The sequence below is a fragment of the Schistocerca piceifrons genome, chromosome 4 (assembly GCF_021461385.2).
Source record: "Schistocerca piceifrons isolate TAMUIC-IGC-003096 chromosome 4, iqSchPice1.1, whole genome shotgun sequence".
NCBI lineage: Eukaryota > Metazoa > Arthropoda > Insecta > Orthoptera > Acrididae > Schistocerca > Schistocerca piceifrons.
The window spans coordinates 456992931-457020304 of NC_060141.1; the positions used below are offsets into that span (position 1 = coordinate 456992931).

At 43.3% G+C, this 27374-nt stretch overlaps 1 protein-coding gene across 1 annotated transcript in view; it reads right to left on the bottom strand.

Moving 5' to 3' along the window:
• LOC124795910 (facilitated trehalose transporter Tret1-like) overlaps positions 1-9470 on the bottom strand; it is a 479061-nt gene extending 469591 nt beyond the window's left edge. The window contains exon 1 of the mRNA XM_047259990.1: positions 9396-9470. The gene's annotated coding sequence lies outside the window, so the exon portion shown is untranslated. The remainder of the gene's footprint in view (positions 1-9395) is intronic.
• Positions 9471-27374: the final 17904 nt, after the last annotated feature.

Here is a 27374-nt window from a genome sequence, read left to right on the forward strand (position 1 = left end):
CACGACACGACACGATCATCTCCAGTTTGCACTGTTGGTAATTTGGACAACAGCTCTTACTTTTCTCATGTGTTAAGGCCAGCTGCTGTGCCTATTTCTCGACTCTGTGGTATTATCTTCCAACAAGATTTGGCAAGACCATCCTGACCTACTTTGACGCAGGTGTTCGGCTGTTGCCAGGTGAGCACTCCTTCTGGAAATCTCTGAGCCACTGCAAACATTTGTTCATGTTGCCAAGAGACTGGCACTTCACAACTCTCCAGACACTATCATTGATGAAATCAGGCATGGAACTGAAGCAGAATCAAATGACGTACCCATATCTGTCATTCAAGCTCAGTTCAACGTGATGCCCAGCTGTGTTAGAGCCATTGTTTCTGCTGGAGGTGGTAGATTGCTTTGATAAATTTTGTACCTACTAAACCTCTATATCACCTGCATCTTAAATTAAGTATCCTTCCTGCTATACAGTACATGCACAATAAGTAAAATTTCGTTATTTGCTATCCTCCTTGTTGTTGTCATTTTAATGCACACCAGTGTGCATATCCAAACTGCATGGGAAACACAGTGTGGGGTGATCTGCGATACAGACCCTGACCAAAATAGCTTGCGCGCTACAAAATTAACTGCTATCTGTGAGATGCGTTAACTTTAGATGTTTAGATTTGGCAACGTCAAAGCCGCTTGCAAGATGCAAGAGCTGCAGTGGCAAACTGACTAAGGTAGCACAAATGCAAGATACACGCTTTTCATAAAGGTCTCGAGACATATTCAGCGCCTGGAATTAGCTAGATCCATCTACACACCATCCATCCAAAAAGCTCCTAGGTTCATCATGTTCCAGGCAGATAAGTGACATCAGTGCAGTAACTACTGTGGCAGTTTGAACTAGCAACTGCAAACAACAGGTGTGCATTCGACCAGTTTCTTGTGAGTAGAGTTGTAAAATTACCATAGGGTACTGTAAATTGCCATAAGTAAAAGTAGAGTACGGTAGGTTTCCTAGTAGCTTTGGTCAGTTAAGATGTACTGCATTACCTGTGTGTTAGGTGTGTTGCATACTTATCGGGCGTTACCTCATAACGATTCCTTTCCTTACATACGCGACTTCCCCTAAGAACTAGAAATGGTAAATTGTCTACAAACTGAGTGAAGATAAATAATTGGTTGCTTAACCAATGCAACATTTTTGTTCTACTTAGTTATCATCCCATCTATTACTTAAAAATACATAGTATTAGTGGCAAAACTGAACTTGTCAATATTTGTTTCAGGGTTGTTCGAAAATTGTTGATCTGTGTTGTCAAACAGAGGGATGTTGTAGTAAAAATAAAGAAACAATAGAGATTTATCATATATCCTAGAAAACGCAATTTCCTTAACAAGAAGGTCAAATAAAGAGGAACTGCAAAATAAAAATATATGAAACATCACTTCAGCACTTCATCGAACTTATATAAAACGAATTTCTGTCATTGATAAACAATTTCCGGATTTGTCTATAATAACAGGAAATTCTTGCCTTTGGTCTTGATGAAGAACATGCTACTGAGTACAAAGTAACAACAATAATTAGATATGTTATTTTATGTTTGTGCATGTAAACTGTACTTGCATCAAAAGTAATTGCTTTGCTTATATAAAAGTACAGAACTTACGTGATCAACTAATTTGTATTATTTGTAAAACGCAACTTATACGCTGTAAGGATATAAAATACACAATGGACTAACACTGAATAATGTGTAATTCTCACTACATGTAAAAAAGAAAAAAAAGAGAGAGAGAAATCGTCGGCTCCAAGTTTCTCTCTTACACATTCATTTATGTTTCTTTCCCTGCAACTACTACCAATACTATCGGTAATCCTACGGCTTTTGTATTATGAGCATGCAATGCTAATTAGTGGACGTGCAGCCGTAGTGTGTCTACGTTGATGTGTCGAAAATCTCAACTGAGAAACGAGCTGAACCTCTAAATAAAGTGTGCAGGACATTCTCCAGAGCGTCTTGAAGAAAGGAAAAGAGTGTGCACAGTTTGTCACGCGTATCTTGACATCCTAATAAAAACAACGCGTGTGGATGCCTGCCGCGACTAGATTGAAGCAGACAATTCTTTACTGCAAAAAACAACCATGCATGAAGAAACGTGGGATTATCAAAACGAACGTACCACAACACGACAAACTGCAGAATGGGTCTCTGATGGTTCGACAATTTGAACAACATTCCACAGAAGGACTTTTCTGACAGTTTCAAATTGTTGTGTGAACGATCTGTGCGTTGTCCTCTAGTGGGAGAGACTATGTAGGATACCTGAAGCATTAAAACGACCTCTGAACTTTTCCCCATTTTTATGGTTCCCTACCTCAATTCGTAAAACCGGAACTTTTATAGTATTACTTTGGTGTCCGTCTGTTAAGTGCACTTATTCTCAGGAACGGGTGGAGGTATCGAATTGAAATATATGTCAAATATTAAGGTCTATGGACCGTTTGTGTAAAAAAATTTAAGTTTCTAAGTCAATGTAATCAAGAGATAAGGCCATTTATGCCACATGCCCGCAAAGTCAAAAAATGGCTCTAAGCACTATGGAACTTAACATCCGAGGTCATCAGTCCCTTAGACTTAGAACTACTTAAACCTAACTAAATTAAGGACATCACACACATCCATGCCCGAGGCAGGATTCGAACCTGCGACCGTAGTAGCATCGCGGTTCTGGACTGAAGCGCCTAGAACCGCTCGGCCACACCGGCCGGCCCCGCAAAGTCACTTATCGAAATCTATGAGGTACTTCTCTTTGACCAGGAATTATAAGATTTGGCAAGAGGCAAGTTTTTCACAGTACAAATAAAGGAGAAAACCCGAAAAATGTTAATTTGTAGTTATATTGCATACTTTTTTTTTTTTGCCACTTGTTGTTCGTCTGTTAAGATCACTTTTTCTCTGCAACGGGTAGAGGTATGAAGTTGAAATTCGTGTCGGACACTAAGGTTTACAGTTCCTTGGCGCTGTAAACAAGTCAATGCAATCAAAAGATGCGGCCATTATGTCACATATTTTGACACGCGCAAACTCGCTGTAGATGAGCTATCTACATACAGGATGGTTTTGATCAAACTTTCGCTACTTGTGATGCTCCCCACGAAAAATGAGTGATTGTAGGACAATGAAACTTTGGGGAAACATTTTTTAAGGACACGTGGAAGAGAAATAACGAATAAACCATTGAAACCCACACACTTTAATTTCTACATGAGCGGGTAACATTGTTCATTGCGTACCTTGTTTCTGCTCCAGGTTACAAACGTTACTCAGTGTAAGGACCATCTACATCCACGACTGCCTGGAAGTTTGTAAGGATGGCATTTCAGAATTGTTCGCAGCACTTGTCGAACGGTGGCCCACAGAATATTCAGCTGTGTGACACACCTTCTGCACTGCTTGAAGATTGCGCATTGCGTCCAGTATGGTTCAAATGGCTCTGAGCACTATGGGACTTAACATCTGTGGTCATCAGTCCCCTAGAACTTAGAACTACTTAAACCTAACTAACCTAAGGACATCACACAACACCCAGCCATCACGAGGCAGAGAAAATCCCTGACCCCGCCGGGAATCGAACCCGGGAACCCGGGCGTGGGAAGCGAGAACGCTACCGCACGACCACGAGATGCGGGCTTGCGTCCAGTATTCTCAGCCGTGGTAACAGTAACTACCTCAACAATGTGTGACGCAATTGTCGCCAGTTTAGTTCGAACTTCCGAATCATGTTCTTCAGCTCGTTGCGGAAAGAGGACCTCCCCGTATTCCTTTAATGCGTCGATACTTGCGAAGAGCAGCAGCACTAGTGCTGCAGTGGAGGGTGCGCTGGTATGAAACGTCCTCGCGGATTAAAACTGTGTGCCGGACCGAGGCTCGAACTCTGGACTTTCCCTTTCGTGGGAAAGTGCTGTACCAACTAAGCTAACCAAACACGACTCACGACCCGTTCTCACAACTCCGCTTCCGCCAGTACCTCGTCTCCTACTTTCCGAACTTCACAGAAATTCTCCATCGAGACTGCATACAAACTATCTGGGAGAACGATACTGCGGAGACATGGCTAAGCCACAGCCTGGCGGATGTTTCCAGGAGAAAATTTTCACTCCGCCAGCATGTTTCATTACTGCTGTTGTTTTGACAAAACAACTTTACGAGTAAAGCGGGGCCTCGCTCACTTTTTCCGGACCCATGCTGACTGTCTGCAACTGTAACGTACACCGATGCTTGGTTTTAACCCTACGTCGTTGTACCAGTATGCGCGCCTAACGGCACGTCATAAAAGTAACACTGCTAAAAAGCAAGTCTTCCAGCGCCCAGTCTGAGCATCATTCCAAAAAGTTGGGTGCTCACACGGTAAACAGTTTTCCATCTATGCTGGCTCAGGTAGCGGAAGTTTATCTTTCCTGCGTGGGGAACCACAGTCATATAGAATTTTTTTGAAAGAAATTTCCGCCATTTTAATGTTAATTGCTCATTTGTTTTACACAATCATTATTTCGGCTTTATAGTCATTCTCAAGTGCATGTTCAAATGTTAAAATATGTCTGACCTGGCTTTTTTTTTCCTTCTGGTTTCATTCGCCTGCCCCATATGGACAGGGGAGTGCTGACAGTGGCACAATCCACCGCTCTTCATCCGTGTGATACATTAAAAAAAAAAAAAGAAGAAGAAAACGGGACATGTAAAAGGCGTTAAAGGGGGGCATGAGAACATAGTTAGGAGTGACACAGGGAGGTAAAATGTAGACGTACATGGAGATTTTCATGTGGAACAGTTAAAAAGAAGTACACAAAGTCAATAAACACAGTGGGTAATGTATGACCTGTCTGTGGCATGTCATCGTCTTATACATCAATTGTCGTATTACAGGATACGAGTATATGTCGAAAAGCCATAATATGGCTGACACTGTGCACAGTGAAAAACCATTAATACACAATAACTCGTATTTAACAGCTACAATACCTCTGCGCCCTGCATTTTTCACTCTTCTTCATCAACTATCTCAGTTGACTATAAATATTTTTCTTTCGACGATGACATGTTGCAGAGTGGTCACATATTTTAACATTTGAACATGCACTTGAGCATGGCTATAAAGTCGAAAACATTACTGTGTAAAATAAATGAGCAATTAACAATCAAATGGTGAAAATTTCTTTTAAAAAAGTTTAATTATTGCCACTCTGTACATAATCAAAGTTTGTATGAAACCGACAGAGTGCAAGTCGTAATCGCACTTCTCCGAATTTAACTAACCCATCGATTTACTAATATTTTTCCCCATAGTCGACCCTATATATACTATTCAAATTTATGAAAATCAGCATATTTTGTCTTACACACTTTTCTCAAACTTATGTAATTGTTTTGATATGAATTCCTTATAAATCTATCGTTACTATTTATTGAAGTTATGAGAAGCTAAGATAATACTGTTTCAGAAGTTTTCGTTGGTTTGGTAGACCCGAAAAAATACAGGTACGTGCGACGCCGCTAGACATGTCTCACACTCATATCGTGTATCACTTTCCTTCTTCCTCGCTTTTCACACTACGCTGTTTCTGGAGGGTGTTTTCTGGATTGAACTGGGAGGGTGGGGGGATAAACCTAACAAGATCTGAAAACGATTGCTTATAATTCGCAAAATATCAAAACATAGTATGTTATACAAGTGTGTTACACACCGCTAAACAGATCGATTTCTCAGCTTTCTAATGGTATACAACAAGTCATGCCGTCTATTAACAGGGATGAAGAAACACTAAGGTGAAGCTATGGCTGCTCGGCCCATTCCACCGCTGGCAATTATAAATCGCTCTTGAGACCTGCTGCCAACTGTGAGCCGGCTGCACAAGCCAAAGGGTTGATTGTGAACTTAATTTTATTTTTTTAGGGCTCCTTCTTATTAATCCACTTTTGAAACTTTTTGGACTGACGGGATCAATTCGTAAACTACAAGGAAATCACAATGCTGATTGGTCCTCGACCACTTTTCACTAGACTCCCAGACGCAAATACCTTACGGACTACACCGTTCCTACGCTCTCACTGAGATGCATAAACTTTGGCCGATTTTGAATAGGCGATCGGTGCCACTGGTGAAACGCAAAAGTTTCCTTTCGGAGTATGCTGATGCGTTAGCTCCATACTTAACAATCATATACAACCGTTCGCTCGACGAAAGATCAGTACCAAAAGACTGGAAAGTTCCACAGGACACACCAATATTCAAGAAAGGTAGTAGGCGTAATCCACTAAATTACTGGCCCATATCGTTATCGTCGATATGCAGCAGGATTTTAGAACATATATTGCGTTCGAACATTATGAATTACCTCGAAGAAAACTGTCTAGTGACACACGGTCAACATGGGTTTAGAAAACATCGTTCCTGTGAAACACAACTAGCTCTTTTTATTCACATGAAGTGCTGAGTGATATTGACAAGGGATTTCAGATCGATTCCGTATTTATGGATTTCCGGAAGTCTTTTGACAGTGTACCACACAAGCGGCTCGCAGTAAAATTGCGTGCTCAGTTATGTGACTGGATTTGCGATTTCCTGTCAGAGAGGTCACAGTTCGTGGTAATTGACGGAAAGTCATCGAGTAAAACAGATGTGATTTCTGGCGTTCCCCAAGGTAGTGTTATAGGCCCTTTGCTGTTCCTTATCTACATAAACGATTTGGGAGACAATCTGAGCAGCCGTCTTCTGTTGTTTGCAGATGACTCTGTCGTTTATCGACTAATAAAGTCATCAGAAGATCAAAACAAACTGCAAAACGATTTAGAAAAAATATCTGAATGGTGCGAAAAGAGGCATTTGACCCTAAATAACGAAATGTGTGAGGTCATCCACATGAGTGCGAAAAGGAACTCGTTAAACTTCGGTTACGCGATAAATCAGTCTAATCTAAAAGCCGTAAATTGAGCTAAATACCTAGGTATTACAATTACGAACAACTTAAATTGGAAAGAACACATAGAAAATGTTGTGGGGAAGGCTAATCAAAGGCTGTGTTTTATTGGCAGGACACTTAGATAATGTAACAGACCTACTAAGGAGACTGTCTACACTACGCTTGTCCGTCCTCTTTTAGAATACTGCTGCGCGGTGTGGGATCCTTACCAGATAGGACTGACGGAGTACACCGAAAAAGTTCAAAGAAAGGCAGCACGTTTTGTATTATTGCGAAATATGGGACAGAGTGTCACAGAAATGATACAGTATTTGGGCTGGAAATCATTAAAAGAAAGGCGTTTTTCGTTGCGACGGATTCTTCTCACGGAATTCCAATCACCAACTTTCTCCTCCGAATGCGAAAATATTTTGTTGACACCGACCTACATAGGACGGAACGATCACCACGATAAAATAAGGGAAATCAGAGCTCGTACGGAAAGATACAGGATGTTACAAAAAGGTACAACCAAACTTTCAGGAAACATTCATCACACACAAAGAAAGAAAATGTGTTATGTGGACATGTGTTCGGAAACGCTTGCTTTCCATGTTAGAGCTCATTTTATTACTTCTCTTCAAATCACATTAATCATGGAATGGAAACACACGGCAACAGAACGTACCAGCGTGACTTCAAACACTTTGTTACAGGAAATGTTCAAAATGTCCTCCGTTAGCGAGGATACACGCATCCACCCTCCGTCGCATGGAATCCCTGATGCGCTGATGCAGCCCTGGAGAATGGCGTATTGTATCACTACCTGTACTGCTAGAACATGTGCCTTTACAAGGACGACACAACATGTGTTGTTGATGTCAGGAGAGGCTGGCTCTGAGCACTATGGGACTTAACATCTATGGTCATCAGTCCCCTAGAACTTAGAACTACTTAAACCTAACTAACCTAAGGACATCACACAACTCCCAGTCATCACGAGGCAGAGAAAATCCCTGAACCCGCCGGGAATCGAACCCGGGAACCCGGGCGCGGGAAGCGAGAACGCTACCGCACGACCACGAGCTGCGGACCGGTCAGGAGAGCGTGGAGACCATGGAATTGGTCCGCCTCTACCAATGCATCGGTCACCGAATCTGTTGTTGAGAAGCGTACGAACACTTCGACTGAAATGCGCAGGAGTTCCATCGTGCATGAACCACATGTTGTGTCATACTTGTAAAGGCACATGTTCTAGCAGCACAGGTAGAGTATCCCGTATGAAATCATGATAACGTGCTCCATTGAGCGTAGGTGGAAGAACATGGGGCCCAATCAAGACATCACCAACAATGCCTGCCCAAACGTTCACAGAAAATCTGTGTTGATGACGTGATTGCACAATTGTGTGCGGATTCTCGTCAGCCCACACATGTTGATTGTGAAAAATTACAATCTGATCACGTTGGAATGAAGCTTCATCCGTAAAGAGAATATTTGCACTGAAATGAGGATTGACACATTGTCGGATGAACCATTCGCAGAAGTGTACCCGTGGAGGCCAATCAGCTGCTGATAGTGCCTGCACACGCTGTACATGGTACGGAAACAACTGGTTCTCCAGTAGCACTCTCGATACAGTGACGTGGTCAACGTTACCTTGTACAGCAGCAACTTCTCTGACGCCGACATTAGGGTTATCGTGAACTGCACGAAGAATTGCCTCGTCCATTGCAGGTGTCCTCGTCGTTATAGGTCTTCCCCAGTCGCGAGTCATAGGCTGGAATGTTCCGTGCTCCCTAAGACCCCGATCAATTGCTTCGAACGTCTTCCTGTCGGGACACCTTCGGTCTGGAAATCTGTCTCGATACAAACGTACCGCGCACGGCTATTGCCCCGTGCTAAACATTGCACTGACTGCAAAACCACGTTCGTGATGAACACTAACCTATTGATGCTACGTACTGATGTGTTTGATGCTAGTACTGTAGAGCAATGAGTCGCATGTCAACACAAGCACCGAAGTCAACATAACCTTCCTTCAATTGGGCCAACTGGCGGTGAATCGAGGAAGTACAGTACATACTGACGAAACTAAAATGAGCTCCAACATGGAAATTAAGCGTTTCCGGACACATGTCCACATAACATCTTTTCTTTATTTGTGTGTGAGGAATGTTTCCTGAAAGTTTGGCCGTACCTTTTTGTAACACCCTGTATAGGTGTTAATTCTTTCCGGGCGCAACACGAGATTGGAATGATAGAGAATTGTGAAGGTGGTTCGATGAACCCTCTGCTAGGCACTTAAATGTGATTTGCAGAGTATCGGTATAGATGTAGAAGTCACGGCGGGATGGTGTACGGCCCCCAGCTGGGTGAGGCGGCGCGAGAGGCGACAGCAGCGGTCCCTTCGCCAGGGGAGGTGCGGAGCGCCGGTACGTACTTGTGGGTCGGCCGGTGTCGTCCTCGCAGTGGCGCTGGTAGGTGGAGAACTACTGTGCGTCGCGGCAGAGCGCCTTCGGCTGACTGGCTGACCGGCACCTCGCCGCGCTTCCAGCGGGCGCCGTAGTGGGGACTCTCTGCACCAGCGGAGGGGGCGCGCGGACCTCTAGGCTCCCTTTGCGTGCCCTGCGACTCCTCCAACGGTACTCGCGGCCGGTATTTGCGTGCCGCCTCCACGGCGGGTCCGACTGCGCAGTCATCACCGGGACCAACGCTGCTGACTTTCTGGTTCTCGAACCGCTTCCGTCACGCGAAGGCCGGATGCAGGACCGAGAGAAAATTGCTCGACCTCCGAATGTCTACACCGGTTCGTTTTCTTGTTTTGCTGAATTAGCGGAGTACCGAGACCGCACACCCCCAGGACACATGTCGCTAAGACAGCGTAACTCTGCCTCGAGTGTCCGTAATGGCCTAAAACACCTTTTCTTCGTCTGCAAAGAACTTGATGATAATGGTGGAAAGATCTGGCTCTAGGGGGGGGGGGGGGTAGGGGGGGGGGGTCGGGAGCGGGAGGACAAGCGGGCGAACTATGCCACGGCCCAGGGTGGCAGGTTTTTGGGAGGTAGCAATTTCAATATGATTCCAAAAGCACGAATTAAAGGAGCCAATGAAAGTTTTGCACAAGTGGACAACTGTGAGAATAAGTTGGAAATACAAAAACCAATCGTAAAATTTAGTGACTTTCTGGAAATTGTCCACTGTATTGGGAAACAGATGACAACGGAAGCGCTGGAGTCGTTCACCTTGGTTGCATCTTTCAAAATAGCAAAGATGCCTACTGACAGCGTTGGCAGCTCTGTTTCTACCACGCGCCTACATAATACTTGAAACGTATCTACGTCAGCCCGAAATCCTGTAAAGAAGCGAAAAACCTTATAGTAGAGTAGTAGAGGTAAATGTCTGCGTATTACAGTTCCTATACAGCAGTGGTCCTCAAACCGCGACCCGTAATTGGCCCTAATCAAGTAGTCGTGCAGACGGGCGATTATCAATCGTATTTTAAGATAATATGCATCTAGAATGGGATTTTCACCCTGCAGCGGAATGTGCGCTGATATGAAACATCCTGGCAGATTAAAACTGTGTGCCGGACCGAGACTCGAACTCGGGGCCTTTGCCTTTCGCGGGCAAGTGTTCTACCATCTGAGCTACCCAAGCACGACTCACACCCCGCCCTCACAGCTTTACTTCTGCCAGTATCTCGTCTCCTACCTTCCAAACTTTAGAGAAGCTATGCTGCGAACCTTACAGAACTAGCACTCCTTAAAGAAAGGATATTGCGGAGACATGGCTTAGCCAAAGCCTGGTAGAGGAGATGTCCGCGAAAGGCAAATGTCCCGAGTTCGAGTCTCGGTCCGGCACACAATTTTAATCTGCCAGGAAGTTTAATATGCATCTAGCGAATAACAGCCGAATCCATCTACATCTACATGGATACTCTGCAAATCATATTTCCCGTGCGAGCTCTGATTTCCATTATTTTATTTTGATAATCGTTTTTCCCTATGTAGGTCGGCGTCAACAAAATATTTTCCCATTCGCACGAGACAGTTGATGGTTGAAATTTCGCGAGAAGATTCCGCTACAACGAAAAATTCCTTTGTTTCAACAATGCCCACCCCAAATCCTGTATCATTTCAGTGGCACTCTCTCCCCTATTTCGTGATAACACAAAACGTGCTGCCATTCTTTGAGGTTCTTCGATGTACTCCGTCAGTCCTATCTGGTAAGGATCTCACACCGCGCAGCAGTATTCTAAAAAGAGTGCGGACAACCGTAGTGAAGGCAGCCTCTTTAGTAGTTCTGTTTCATTTTCTAAGTGCCCTGCTATTAAAACGCAGTTTTTGTTTGGCCTTCCCCACAACATTTTCTGCGTGTTCTTTCCAATTTAAGTAGTTCGTAATTGTAATTCTGAGGTATTTTGTTAAATTTACTACCATTAGATTTGACTGATTTATCGTGTAATCGAAGTTTAACGGATTCCTTTTAGCACTCATGTGGATGACCTCAAATTTTTCGTTATTTAGGGTCAATTGCCAATTTGTGCACTATACTTCTAAATCGTTTTGCAATTTATTTTGATCTTCTCATGATTTTCTAGTCGACAAACGACAGCATCATCTGCAAACAACGAAAGACGGCTGTTGAGATTGCCTCCAAAATAGTTTATATACAGTGTGAGTCACTAATTATTGCCACCAAGAATACGTCCGAAAGTATGATAGGAGCTGAAAAGATTGTAGGACAAAAGTTGCATGGGACAACGGGGACCATAACATGATGTTGATCTTTTGTTGCTAGGTGGGGTCGCTTCAGTGATATGAAGGTCAACATTGTTTTTTTTCTGATAGCGGTTATTGAGATGAATCCGATGGTGTGTAACAGTAAGGTCATTGAAGGTCAACGAAGGTCACATAGGTGGCATGAACACCCATTTACAGAAGGTGGTCGAAGTGATGACCATTGGTATCATGGATTGAGTGGTATTTCTTATCACATCGGTACTTATCGAAGGACATGCTCAGACTATACTCTCCCGCATAGCTTCAGGTGTAGTTGGAACGTCTTTACAAACAATGTCTTTTACGAATCCCCACAAGAAAAAATCCAGAGGCGTAAAGTCTGGCGAACGAGCCAACCACGACATATCTCCTCCGCGTCCAGTCCAACGATTTGGGAATTGTCTCTGCAACTCATTCCTAGCCATCAGCGAAAAATGTGCCGGACACCCATCGTGTTGATACTGCATTCTGTTCCTTGTTCCTAAAGGTATTTATTTCAATAAGAGACCTAATGTTTCTTGCATGAATGTGGTGTACTTCCTACCATTAGGATTTTCTTCGATGAAATAGGGGCCTATAATTCTGTCCTCCAGAATCCCACACCATATACCATCATAACGACCTGGAGAGCGGTGTGCTGACCCCACGCTCCTCCTATCCGCATCCTCCACTGGGGATGACACGGCGGTCGGATGGTCCCGGTAGGCCACTCGTGGCCTGAAGACTGAGAATCCCACACCATGCATTCACTGACCACGGTTTTTGATGTACAACTTGCCTCAGCAAACATGGATTTTCAGTTACCGAATAATGCATGTTATGCAAATTAACATTTCCATGGTTCGTGAATGTAGCTTCGTCAGTAAATAAAATCAGATTAATAAATGTGTCATACCTCTGAATCTGAAGTTGAGCCCATCGGCAGAATTCAATGCGACGCGTACAATCCGTACCAGTTAATTCTTGGTGGAGACTGATAGGGTAAGGATGATGTTTATGGCGATGCAGAACACGAGCGACACTACTCTGGCTCATGCCAGATTCCCTTGCGATTCGAAGCTAACTAACACAAGGACCTCGAAGCACAGTGGCAAGAGTACCAATTTCCGTTTCCTCCTTAGTAACTTTCCTTTGCTGGATACGTTTCCGATGCCTTAAAGATCCAGTTGTTCTCAATCTATCATACACAAATTTAAACGTACGACTTGTAGGACGAGTACGTTGTGGATATCTTTCAGCATATAAGTCTCCAGCTCTCACTGAATTTCATTGCATTCTCCGTAAGTGAGAAGCATATCGACTTGTTCGTCGAAGGAATACATCATTCACATTCGCTTGATTCGACGATACTGGTCTTACCATTCCTATTAGTGTTGTATTACGAAACTGTCGGATGGTGTTCACATGTCAATGGCACGTTAGATGGATACGCCGTATTCGGCGAATATTTACTGTTTGCACGATATACGAGAGAGAATTATCAGAGCATGTGCTTCGATAAGTGACGAAGTGATAAGGAATACCACTCAGTCCATGATAAGAAGATTGCAGCACTGCATTGATACCAATGGTCATCACTTCGAACATCTTCTGTGAATGGAGGTTCATGCCACCTTTTTGACCTTCAAAGACCTTACTGTTACCCATCATTGGATCCGTCTCGATAGCCGCTATCAAAAAATAAGTACCAAACTATAGCATCCCATTTAAAAACCAAAGTTGGCCTTCGTATTTCTGACGCGACCCCACCTAGCAACAAAAAACCAACGTCATATTATGGCCCGCGTTGTCCCATGCAACATTTGTCCCGCAAACATTTCAGCTACAACCCTACTTTCGGAGTTATTCTAGGTGGCAATAGTTCGTGACTCACCCTGTAGGTAAGGAACAGCAAAGTCCTTTAACACAACCTTGGGAAACGCCAGAAATCACATCTGTTTTACTTGATGACTTTCTGTCAGTTACTACGAGCTGTGACCTCTCTGACAGGAAATTACGAATCCAGTCACATAACAGACTATATTCCATAACAATGCAATTTCACTTCAAGCCGCTTGTGTGGTACAGTGTCAAAAGCCCTAGAAATACGGAATCAATTTGAAATCCATTGTCAATAGCACTCAAGACTTCGTGTGAATAAAGAACTAGTTGCGTTTCACAATAACGATGTTTCCTAAACCCGTGCTGACAGTGTGTCAGTAGTCCGTTCTCTTAAAGCAATGCATAATGTTCGAATACAATATGTGTTCTAAAATACTGCTTCATATCGACGCTAATGATACGGGCGTGTAATTTAGCGTATTATTCCTACTACCTTTGTTGAATACTGGTGTGACCTGTGCAACTTTCCATTCTTTGGTTACGGATCTTTCGTCGAGCGAACGGCTGTATATGATTGTTAAGTACGGAGCTATTGTATCAGCATACTCTGAAATGAACCTAACTGTTACACAGTTTGGACCGGAAGACTAGATTTTGTTAAGTGATTTAAGTTGCTTCGCTACTCCGAGGATATCTGTTTCTACGTTACTCATGTTGGCAGGTGTTCTTGAATACTTACTTCGTCTTCTTCGGTGAAGGAATTTCGGAAGGCTGTGTTTAGTAACTCTGCTTTGGCAGCGCTATCGTCGATAGTATTTCCATTGTTGTGGCACAGAGAAGCGTCAACTAACATTAAGAGCTTCTGAAGAGTGTAGTTTAGCTTTCCTGCTCAGTAAGAAACAAAAATATGTGCTGAAACAGTAATACTTCAAGCAGCAGGCAATCCCTGCAATCTGTTTTATAGGCCCAAGGCAGTGGTCGTCAAAACTTCTTGCTCAGGAGCCAATATTGACAGTGTGGGGTGGCGGTTGAATCCACTGGGTGCATCGTAAACTAAAACTCTCCCTCTCATCCCATAGTGTGGGGTTTGAGAGAGAGAGGAATTAGAGTTTTACAAATGTTGACCAAAATACTAATTTTTTCGACAGATTCGGATAAGTTTTGTTTGTTTCGTGGTCATGAGGCCACACAACTTTTAATTACCAAACAGATCATCTGACTAGCTAACCAACTAGTTTTAGTTTTAGTGAATCAAAATTTACGTAGTAAATAAGAATTTTTTATTTATCCGTAACCATTTTCCACTCAAATGAGAACATAGACTTTCTTGAATTACATCGCCAACTACCAAGAATCAAAACAAATGTTTAAGACAAAATGTACATAGTTTATGTAGAATCTGATTCTGCAATAAAAAATTGGGGTTCCCATTTGAAATTTCAAAGATGCCTCCCGCCCCACCTCCAGGGGTGGCGGGCTAATTTTAGCACCAACAGATGTCCCCTCGAAAATAATCAACTTTGGATTCTACATATTTTTCGTGTGAAGCTTATTTTTTCGAGTTATTCTGGTTTGTCAACTTAAAATTTACACCCTGTATATTAAATATTTAATGAAGCAACTAAAATGCGTTGCACGAACTGTTTATCCTGTTTCGTCCTGTTTCAAACTATTTGCGTTCGAACAACTTCATTTATGAAATAACTGTTACTTTTCGCTAGAATGAATGAAAGTGCGCTCAAAAGCGCTTGTTTCGAGCCATAAGTCATGGTCGTGGCATGTCGGAAAAGTCTTCTCGATATTCAACCATAGCCGTTGGTCTGTTATGTACTACAGACACATTACCGGTAAATAGGTACTGCCGATTTATACAGTTATTTTTCAATGAATAGAGCATTTATATGTAGGTCACTCGCTGTCCTGTGATACAGCAGAAGCGACGACGAAGCGCCGACAACGTTGTACTCAGCTGTGCTGATGGCTACAGGCCTCGCACTACACGCTCTGCTCTGGTTAGGGAACGAGAAAAAGAGAACAGATTTTAGTTATATACTCTGCCAGTGACATATCTTTATTTTGCTTGCATAATTAACTTCGGAGTTGTAACTCAAAACGTGTTACCGTGTTACCGGTACACTATAAACGTTTCACTTCTATTTCACTGACCGTTGGCTCATACCTGGCTCCTGGCTTTAAACACGTACTCACGTCAAAAATGTGTATGAGTAACTGCGGTATGTGAGAGTAATACTTCATGAATGAATGACGTGGTGAAAAAGGCTGTTTTGAAAATTCAGGGTGAGGGAAGCGGAGAGGGTGGGGTGGAGTGAGGGGGAGGCACAGCACTTCAAATTCGACACGGGCCGGCCATATTCCTGGAGCCAGCACTGATTCTGCTCCGTCACTTACATGGAAAACACACGGCAGTTGAATTTCTAAAACTTTTTACGTTTATAGTTCGTGAAGTTCAGAACTCAAATATCAATCTGCAAAGCAGTTCGATGCAGCTGTCAAAAATTTTAGAGATAATCGACTCTGAAATTTTCCGACCCTCTTTAATATCCTAAACCAACGTCAATTTTTTCGACATGTAATATGTCTGTGGTACACCGCTCAAGATCCACGTAGATGTTTGTGTTCGATTCCTGATCGATGCAAATTTTTAAATAAAGATGCATATTCTACGAACATTTCAGTGAAACGTAAACTACATAAAGATGGAAAAGTCAGTAGCGCTCGAGGCTGTATTGCTGTTCCCAGTTACGTTTCGGTCATTATTTCTTTTTTTTTTTTGAAATTTTCGTTCAGTTTGGATAGCGACATCATTTAAATGCAAATTCATTAAATATATGCTAATTAACACATATGTAATTTTGGAAAAAACAACATTCCGCGAGCAGAGACGGTGATTGACTTACGGTAAGGTAATATTTTTTATTTTTTACTCAGTCACTTTATGTTACAATCACATTCGGTTTCGGCCTTCAGAGTCCATCTTCAGATGCTACGCCGCCCATAGCATTTAAAGAGGGCCTTTTATGGCCAAAGACGATTGAGATTGTGACCTAAAGAAGTGATTGAGTCAAAAATAATAAAAAGAATACCTTACAAATAAAACTGTCGTTTTTGTGAAAAATGCTCGTCCTCTTATTTCTAATTACAAATTGCACAAAAAATTCCTTTTCCATCGGGAATATAAATTTTTAGTTACCGATCTTTTATAAAAAATTAATAGTAAAGATGTTTAAACTTGAAAAAACATTAAAAATTAATTTTTCAGCTTTACATATTTCCCACTTCACGAAATACATGTGGAATATGCACCTCCGTTTAAAAGTTCACTGTAACTGGGAATCGAATCTGGGCCACACCAGTGGCAGAATCATGCCACCTGATGGAAAAATGAATTCTCTTTAGGGTATTAAAGACGCTCGGAAAATCTCAAAGTCAATTTTGTCGAGAATTTTTGAGAGCTTGTCGTAGGTCTTTGGATAAAGAAAGGGTACCAAGCGGTTGTAAGAAACCGAAGACCATACTCGTTTTCAAGAAGGGTCGCCGTATAATGTACCTAATTATAGGTCATCCCTGATGTCAATCTGCTGTAGTTTTAAAGGACATATTTTATGGCCACTGCGTACGAAATTTTTTGGAGACAAAATGGCATCCACGTTGATGCAATGTTTCTTCACTTGAGGAAGTCAGTCGATATAGCTGTTTAGTGAACAAAATAGAAGCTCGCTTATCGCCAGATCACATTTGTGACTCAATTCAGGATTTGTAGCAGGTAGAACTAAACATGTTGCTCTCAGTGGAATGAAATCGACAAATGTAAAATGCTGTGTACGAAGCAAGAGGCTCGCAACAATTACAGCGAGAGGCCGCCACAACACAGGTCCAACCACTCACCTCGCGTCTTTCAGGACCGTGCAGCAGCCTCCAGATGGTGGTCACAGACCTGGACCTGATCGTGGTTCCGTGCCACTTCCTCCAGCGCATCGTGTACCGAGTGGGGATGGCGGACGTAGAGCTGAACAACGAGACCAACGGTTTGTGGTCGGTGTAAAAGGTGAACCGACGACCATATATGAAATCGTGGAACTTCTTAAAGTCAAATATGATCGCCAACGCTTCCTTCTCGATCTGGCTGTAGTTCCGCTGAACCAGAGAGAGAGCGTCTTCGAGACGAAAGCCACTAGGCGCTCCAGCCCGTCGATGATGTGAGAAAGCACCGCCCCGATGCCGTAGTCAGACGCATCAGCAGCCAATGTGAGAGGTAATGCGAGATCGTACGGAACCAGGCAAGCCGGCGTCAGGAGAGCCGCCTTCAGACGGCGAAACGCCCTATCACAAGCCGGAGACCAGTCTCAGACAACGTTCTTCCGAAGAGGACGGCGGAGAGGTTCCGCCAAGGCCGCGGCGTGCGGAATAAAACGGCGGTAGCAGTTAAGCTGGCCCAAGACAGACTTGAGCTGGGAGACGTCCTGCGGCAGCGGCAGCTTTTGGATGGCCTCGATATATTTTAGTGTGGGGCGAATGCCGGAGGCACTGATCGATTCCCGGAATATCCTCTGCCATGGAGGAGAACAAGCAACTAAACTACGAACCAACTCGTCGCCACTGATATGTCTGCGTAAGCAAAAGAAACTAACGATTGAAGTCCGAAAACAATTTATTGGACTGTTTAATTAACCAAAAAAAATTCTCCGAGTATAACACCAACACAAAACAGTGATCCGTCTTCGAATCACAACTACATACAAGAATAATATAGAAAAGAACTGAAATAATTTCCCACTAGGCTCCGCCAGAGACTTCTCCGATATACCAAGCCTAATCCAGAGATCAGCGGGAAGATACAAGCTGGGCTGGTGGGGCGGCAGCTATCCACGTCTGCTGGCGGTCGATAAACTGCCGATGTGCGGCCGAGCGCCGGCCTTTATAGCGATTCGGCGGATCAGTACCTCGGAACTGTTTCCCATCACGTGGTTTGACGTGTGAAAATAGTTCCGGGATCTGCAGCGACCTCTTTCTTATGTTTATGTGGGCCGGTAGTGGCCCCTGGTGGCCGCTGGTGTCCTTGCTGTGGTGTTGTTGTTGTGGTTGTTGCTGTGGCCGCTCATCAATATTGCCAGTCAGTTGTGTAGTGCTTCAGTGTGCCTGCGAGGCGGGCAACCCGCGGCTGCAGGCTGTCAGTTTGGTTGCTGATACTCTAGGCGGCGAGATGTCTGGTGGAGAAGGCCAGAGCACTTCCGCTGATAGTTTGGACAGCCAGTAAGGAAAGTGACAACCACGGACTACTTTGCTTGCTCATACTGGGGGAAATGAACATTCTTCCGTCACCATGCATCAAAACACGACACCCCTTGGACACAGTTCTGTTCTGACAATCATACAGTACCGTTCAGCGCCTGTGTACAGCTCAGTGCGGTACTTTGAAGACTACCTTCCGACCTAGCAGACGCTGTTTACGAAGAATTTGAGCCAGCCCAGAGAGTCTGTACAATTACAGTTATAGTGACAATATATGTTTAGGACATCGAGTGCCACTAATCAAACTGTACCAAAGGTAAGTATCATTTTGTAACATATTCTTAACAAAGGGCGTTTGTTATTTCTGATTATGGTTCTACATCTCTCTTATAGTGTCACCCTAGCACACTAATCTTTATTTGCAAGCATACAAATCAGCCTCCATTTATGACTGTTAGCAGGAAAACAGCTTTCTGCTACTGTGGATGTTTGGGATGCATTAATAGTACAATCCAGTTACTGAATTCACAGCATAAAGGCAGTGTTATAGGACATTATTGCTTAAAATACACAAGGTGACATCGGCTGGGGTGGCCGAGCGGTTCTAGACGCTACAGTCTGGAACCACGCGACCGCTACGGTCGCAGGTTCGAATCCTGGTTCGGGCATGGATATTTGTGATGTCCTTAGGTTAGTTAGGTTTAAGTAGTTCTAAGTTCTAGGAGACTGATGACCTCAGAAGTTAAGTCCCATAGTGCTCAGAGCCATTTGAACCATTTGAACACAAGGCCTTGTTTTTAACTTGAGATAACTAAGACCTTGATAATGTCATATCATACGGAAAATAATGTTCTAAGTGAAAAGTTAGTATTAGTAAAGGGGACATCTGTCTGTGTTACAACTGCCAGCACCCAACTAACCCTTCTGTTGGGTGGGGTCAACTTCGTGTTTTCAAATGGGAATCCCCTATTTTTATTGCATATTTAGATTCTACACCAAAAAAATAGTACTGTTTACCAAAACTCTTACTTTCCATTCGTTGTAGATGGCACTGTAATCAATAACATCCTGGTTAAATTCACAAAGCGTACTTTCCAAAGCGAGTCCAAGAATATATTACTAATTCTTCCTTACGTCTCACGTAAATGACCACAATTAGGAATTCAGAGAAGTTAGGCCTCATACGGATGTTCACGGCCTTCCCACCCACTATTCGCGACTGGAAATGATTATGGTACCAGAAGTGCCCTTTCACCACACAATTTTAGGAGTAGAGATGTCGGTGTGTACCGGAAAACGAAGTGAGCGGCATAAAGGCGTAAGCTTCCATGGCCATTGTCAGTCTTATTACAACCGTTCTGGGTTTATTGCCACATCATGTTATAAAATGGGGCAACGGCCTTGCCACAGTGGATACACCGGTTCCCGTGAGATCACCGAAGTTAAGCGCTGTCGGGCGTGGCCGGCACTTGGATGGGTGACCATCCAGCCGCCATACGCTGTTGCCATTTTTCCAGGTGCACTCAGTCTCGTGATGCCAACTGAGGAGCTACTCGACCGAATAGTAGCGGCTCCGGTCAAAGAAAACCATCATAACGACCGGGAGAGCGGTGTGCTGACCACACGCCCCTCCTATCCGAATCCTCAACTGAGGCTCACACGGCGGTCGGATGGTCCCGATGGGCCACTTGTGGCCTGAAGACGGAGTGCTATGTTATAAAATACTTCAAATACTAAAACGTATAGACGTTTCGTACGACCTGCAACTACCTTCCTCTCTCTCTGCCCTATGGAAGGCCGTTGCGATACAGCTGATACGTCAGCACTACTACTACCACCTGATCAGGCCCAGTGGACCGCACGCACCTACACGTTTCCTCCTCCACTGTATTCTGTCCATTGCTGCTATCCGCCATCCGTTCACATCTATTGACACTTGGTTTAAATCTTCATGGAGTCCGTCCCTCCAAACGCTTCTTGGGTCTCCCTGGCGGTCTCTTTCCTGTAGGTGTGAAGTCCAGGAGCTTCCGAGGCCATCTGTGATCCTCCATCCGGGCCACATGGCCGGCCCACTGCATTCGTTTGGCTTTGACAATTCCTGCTATGTTGGGCTGCTGGTATAGTTTCTCAAGCTCTTGGTTGTATCTGATACTCCATTCCCCTGTATATGCAACCAGAACTGGACCGAAGATCCTCCGAAGCACTTTTCTCTCAAAAACAAGGAGCTTATGGAAGTCCTGCTTCCGGATACTCCATGTCTCACAGCCATATAGAACAACAGGCTGGATCAGGGTTTTGTACAGTCGAATCTTGAACTGTCTGGAGAGATATCTGGACCGAAGCAGTTATGTTAGGCTGTGGTACGATCGGTTTCCTGCCTGTATTCTGGTATTGATCTCTGCTTCACATGACGAGTTCTCAGTGAAAAGTGCCCCTAGGTATTTGAATTCTTGCACTCTCTTGTAGGGCTGGTGCCCAACTTGCAGTGATTGTAGATGATCAGAAGTCTGACAATGACCACGCGTCATAACGAGGTACTCTGTCTTGGCTTCATTTATGTTTAGCCCAAATTTGCTGGCAGCCTCCTTCAATGCTTTGGTCATTTGCTCCAGCTCCTCTTCCGACCTAGAGAGTAAACAGATGTCGTCTGCATAGGCTAAGTGTGCCAGTCTCTTTCCTTCGATTTCAATACCTTCGTTCTCTTGGAAGGTCTGGCGTACGATCTTCTCGAGGACAAAGTTGAACAGGGTAGGGGACAACCCATCTCCTTGCCTGAATCCTGTCACAATTTCAAACTCCTCAGTTACGCGATTTCCCATCTTCACCTTTGCACATGTTTCGTACGCGATTTCCCATCTTCACCTTTGCACGTGTTTCGTTCAGACAGATCTTTATCAGATGGATGAGTTTCTCTGCTATGCCAAACTCCCCTAAACAGTTGAGCAGGCTCTGGCGATGTATGCAATTCTAGGCCTTCTTAAAATCAACGTATAAGATATGCAAATCTTTACCATATTCACCCAGTTTCTCAGTGAGCTGCCGGAGGCTGAAGATGTGATCTACTGTTGACCGTCCTGGCCGGAAACCTCCCTGGTACTCCCCAGTCACCGATTCTGCCACTGGCTGAATTCTATGTATGAGGCAATTGGACAGGATCTTATAGCAGACGTTAAGCAGGGCGATTCCTCGATAGTTGCCACATTTCAGTTTGTCGCCCTTCTTATGTATTGGACAAATCAGAGGTATTTTCCATTCTCCTGGTAGTTCTTCTTTGGTCCATATTGCCTGTATCAGTCGGTGTATTTTTTCTGAAAGTTTCTCTCCTCCTGCCAGGATCATTTCAGCCTGTATTCCATCTTCACCTGGACTCTTATTCTGTTTAAGGTGTCTGATTCTGGTTTTTATCTCATCCAGGGTAGGTGGAGGATAGTCTGCATCGGCTGTAATTGGGTACTGGAAATCAAACTGCAGTTCGGGTTCATCACAATTTAGCAGCTGTCGAAAGTACTCTTTCTATCTCTCAGCTATGTCCATATAGTTCGTCAGGATCTTATCATGGGAATCTCTGACAAAATTCTGCTTGGCCTGGTGATCTTTGCAGAGAAACATTTCCCTAGTCTTTTGTCCTCTGAAGTCTGTTTCTGCTTCAATGATGATATCCCTTATGTATTTCCTCTTTGCTCTTCTCAAGATTGCTTGTGTAGTCTTTCGGACCTCCTCAAATTGTGCTTTGCCCTGTGCCAGATTTGTCCCCTTAACCACTTGCTCCTGGCTTCCTTACTCCTTTCCAGGGCATCTGCACATTTCTTTCCAAACCAGATCTTCTTGCCCACTGGGTTTCCCATGATACGTCAGTACATTTTATTGTTTAAAGGCTTTTATAAGCAAACCAACACCGACGACGATACTTCAGGTATACATGCCGACCTCGCAAGCTGAAGATGAAGAGATAGAGAAAATGCTTGGGTATTGAAAGGGTAATACAATCTAATAATCATGGGAGAATGGAATGCAGTTGTAGGGGAAGGACTAGAAGAAAAGGTTAAGGAGAATATGGGCTTGGTACAAGGAATGAGAGAGGAGAAAGACTAATTGAGTTCTGTAACAAGTTTGGGACAAGGAATGAGAGAGGAGAAAGACTAATTGAGTTCTGTAACAAGTTTCAGCTTATAATAGCTAATACTCTGTTCAAGAATCATAAGAGGAGGAGGTACACTTGGTAAAGGCCGAGTGATACGGGAAGATTTCAATTAGATTACATCATGGTCAGACAGAGATTCCGAAATCAGATACCGGATTGTAAGGCGTACCCAGGAGCAGATATAGACTCAGATCACAATACAGTAGTGATGAAGAGTAGGCTGAAGTTTAAGACATTAGCCGGGAAGAATTAAAACGCCAAGAAGTGGGATACGGAAGTACTAAGAAACGACGAGATACGGTTGAAATTCTCTGAGGCGATAGATACAGCAATAAGAAATAGCTCAGTAGGCAGTACAGTTGATGAGGAATGGACATCTCTAAAAAGGGCCATCACTGAAGTTGGGAAGGAAAACATAGGTACAAAGAAGGTAACTGCGACGAAAGCATGGATGTTGTTGTTGTGCTCTTCAGACCTGAGACTGGTTTGATGCAGCTCTCCATGCTACTCTATCCTGTGCAAGCTTCTTCATCTCCCAGTACCTACTGCAACCTACATCAGTCTGAATCTGCTTAGTTATCCATCTCTTGGTCTCCCTCTACGATTTTTACCCTCCACGGTGCCCTCCAATGCTAAATTTGTGATCCCTTGATGTCTCAAAACATGTCCTACCAACCGATCCCTTCTTCTAGTCAAGTTGTGCCACAAACTTCTCTTCTCCCCAATTCTATTCAATACCTCCTCATTAGTTACGTGATCTACCCACCTTATCTTCAGCATTCTTCTGTAGCACCACATTTCGAAAGCTTCTATTCTCTTCTTGTCCAAACTAGTTATCGTCCATGTTTCACTTCCATACATGCTACACTCCATACAAATACTTTCAGAAACGACTTCCTGACACTTAAATCTATACTCGATGTTAACAAATTTCTCTTCTTCAGAAACGCTTCCCTTGCCATTGCCAGTCTACATTTTATATCCTCTCTACTTCGACCATCATCAGTTATTTTACTCCCTAAATAGCAAAACTCCTTTACTACTTTAAGTGTCTCATTTCCTAAACTAATTCCCTCAGCATCACCCGACTTAATTTGACTACATTCCATTATCCTCGTTTTGCTTTTGTTGATGTTCATCTTATACCCTCCTTTCAAGACACTGTCCATTCCGTTCAACTGCTCTTCTAAGTCCTTTGCTGTCTCTGACAGAATTACAGTGTCATCGGCGAACCTCAAAGTTTTTAATTCTTGTCCATGGATTTTAATACCTACTCCGAATTTTTCTTTTGTTTCCTTTACTGCTTGCTCAATATACAGATTGAATAACATCGGGGAGAGGCTACAACCCTGTCTCACTCCTTTCCCAACCACTGCTTCCCTTTCATGCCCCTCGACTCTTATAACTGTCATCTGGTTTCTGTACAAATTGTAAATAGCCTTTCGCTCCCTGTATTTTCCCCTGCCACCTTCAGAATTTGAAAGAGAGTATTCCAGTTAACATTGTCAAAAGCTTTCTCTAAGTCTACAAATGCTAGAAACGTAGGTTTGCCTTTTCTTAATTTTTCTTCTAAGATAAGTCGTAAGGTCAGTATTGCCTCACGTGTTCCAACATTTCTACAGAATCCAAACTGATCTTCCCCGAGGTCGGCTTCTACCAGTTTTTCCATTCCTCTGTAAAGAATTCGCGTCAGTATTTTGCAGCTGTGACTTATTAAACTGATAGTTCGGTAATTTTCACATCTGTCAACACCTGCTTTCTTTGGGATTGGAATTATCATATTCTTCTTGAAGTCTGAGGGTATTTCGCCTGTCTCATACATCGTGCTCACCAGATGGTAGAGTTTTGTCATGACTGGCTCTCCCGAGGCCATCAGTAGTTCTAATGGAATGTTGTCTACTCCCGGGGCCTTGTTTCGACTCAGGTCTTTCAGTGCTCTGTCAAACTCTTCACGCAGTATCTTATCTCCCATTTCGTCTTCATCTACATCCTCTTCCATTTCCATAATATTGTCCTCAAGTACATCACCCTTGTATAAACCCTCCACCTTTCTGCCTTCCCTTCTTTGCTTAGAACTGGGTTGCCATCTGAGCTCTTGATATTCATACAAGTGGTTCTCTTCTCTCCAAAGGTCTCTTTAATTTTCCTGTAGGCAGTATCTATCTTACCCCTAGTGAGACAAGCCTCTACATCCTTACATTTGTCCTCTAGCCATCCCTGCTTAGCCAGTTTGCACTTCCTGTCGATGTCATTTTTGAGACGTTTGCATTCCTTTTTGCCTGCTTCATTTACTGCATTTTTATATTTTCTCCTTTCATCAATTAAATTCAATATTTCTTCTGTTACCCAAGGATTTGTACTAGCCCTCGTCTTTTTACTTACTTGATCGTCTGCTACCTTCACTACTTCATCCTTCAGAGCTACCCATTCTTCTTCTACTGTATTTCTTTCCCCCATTCCTGTCAATTGTTCCCTTATGCTCTCCCTGAAACTCTGTACAACCTCTGGTTCTTTCAGTTTATCCAGGTCCCATCTCCTTAAATTCCCACCTTTTTGCAGTTTCTTCAGTTTCAATCTGCAGTTCATAACCAATAGATTGTGGTCAGAATCCACATCTGCCCCAGGAAATGTCTTATAATTTAAAACCTGGTTCCTAAATCTTTGTCTTACCATTATATAATCTATCTGATACCTTTTAGTATCTCCAGGATTCTTCCAGGTATACAACCTTCTTTCATGATTCTTGAACCAAGTGTTAGCTATGATTAAGTTATGCTCTGTGCAAAATTCTACAAGGCGGCTTCCTCTTTCATTGCTTCCCCCCAATCCATATTCACCTACTATGTTTCCTTCTCCCTCTTTTCCTACTGACGAATTCCAGTCACCCATGACTATTAAATTTTCGTCTCCCTTCACTACCTGAATAATTTCTTTTATCTCTTCATACATTTCATCTATTCCTTCATCATCTGCAGAGCTAGTTGGCATATAAACTTGTACTACTGTAGTAGGCATGGGCTTTGTGTCTATCTTGGCCACAATAATGCGTTCACTATGCTGTTTGTAGTAGCTAACCCGCACTCCTATTTTTTATTCATTATTAAACCTACTCCTGCATTACCACTATTTGATTTTGTATTTATAACCCTGTAATCACCTGACCAAAAGTCTTGTTCCTCCTGCCACCGAACTTCACTAATTCCCACTACATCTAACTTTAACCTATCCATTTCCCTTTTTAAAATTTCTAACCTACCTGCCCGATTAAGGGATCTGACATCCCACGCTCCGATCCGTAGAACGCCAGTTTCCTTTCTCCTGATAACGACGTCCTCCTGAGTAGTCCCCGCCCGGAGATCCGAATGGGGGACTATTTTACCTCCGGAATATTTTACCCAAGAGGAGCCATCATCATTTAATCATACAGTAAAGCTGCATGTCCTCGGGAAAAATTACGGCTGTAGTTTCCCCTTGCTTTCAGGCGTTCGCAGTACCAGCACAGCAAGGCCGTTTTGGTAATGTTACAAGGCCAGATCAGTCAATCATCCAGACTGTTGCCCCTGCAACTACTGAAAAGGCTGCTGCCCCTCTTCAGGAACCACATGTTTGTCTGGCCTCTCAACAGATACCCTTCCGTTGTGGTTGCACCTATGGTATGGCTATCTGTGTCGCTGAGGCACGCAAGCCTCACCACCAACGGCAAGGTCCATGGTTCATGGATAACGGAAGAAATACTTCAATTGATCGATGAAAGGAGGAAGTACAAAAATGTTCCGGTAAACTCAGGAATAGAGAAATACAAGTCGCTGAGGAATTAAATAAAATGGAAGTTAAGGGAAGATAAGACTAAATGGCAGCAGAAAAATGTGAGGACATCGAAAAAGAAACGATTGTAGGAAGGACAGACTCGGCATACAGGAAAGTCAGTGACATTAAAAGCAATGGTGATAACATTAAGAGTACAACGGGAATTCCACTCTTAAATGCAGAGGAGAGAGTGGATGGGTGGAAAGAATACATTGAAAGCCTCTATGAGGGGGAAGATTTGTTTGATAGGACAGAAGAAGAAACACAAGTCGATTTAGAAGAGATAAGGGATCCAGTATTAGAATCAGAATTTAAAAGAACTTTGGAGGATTAAAGATCAAATAAGGCAGAAGGGATAAATATAATTCCATCAGAATTTCTAAAACCAGTGGGGGAAGTGGCAACAAAACGACTGTTCACGTTGGTGTGTAGAGTGTTTGAATCTGGTGACATACTATCTGACTTTCGGAAAAGCGTCATCTACACAATTCTGGAGACGGCAAGAGCTAATAAGTGCGAGAATTACCGCACCATCAGCTTCAAAGCTCATGCATCCAAGTTGCTTACAAGAATAATATACAGACGATCAGTTTGGCTTTAGGAAAGTTAAAGGCACGAG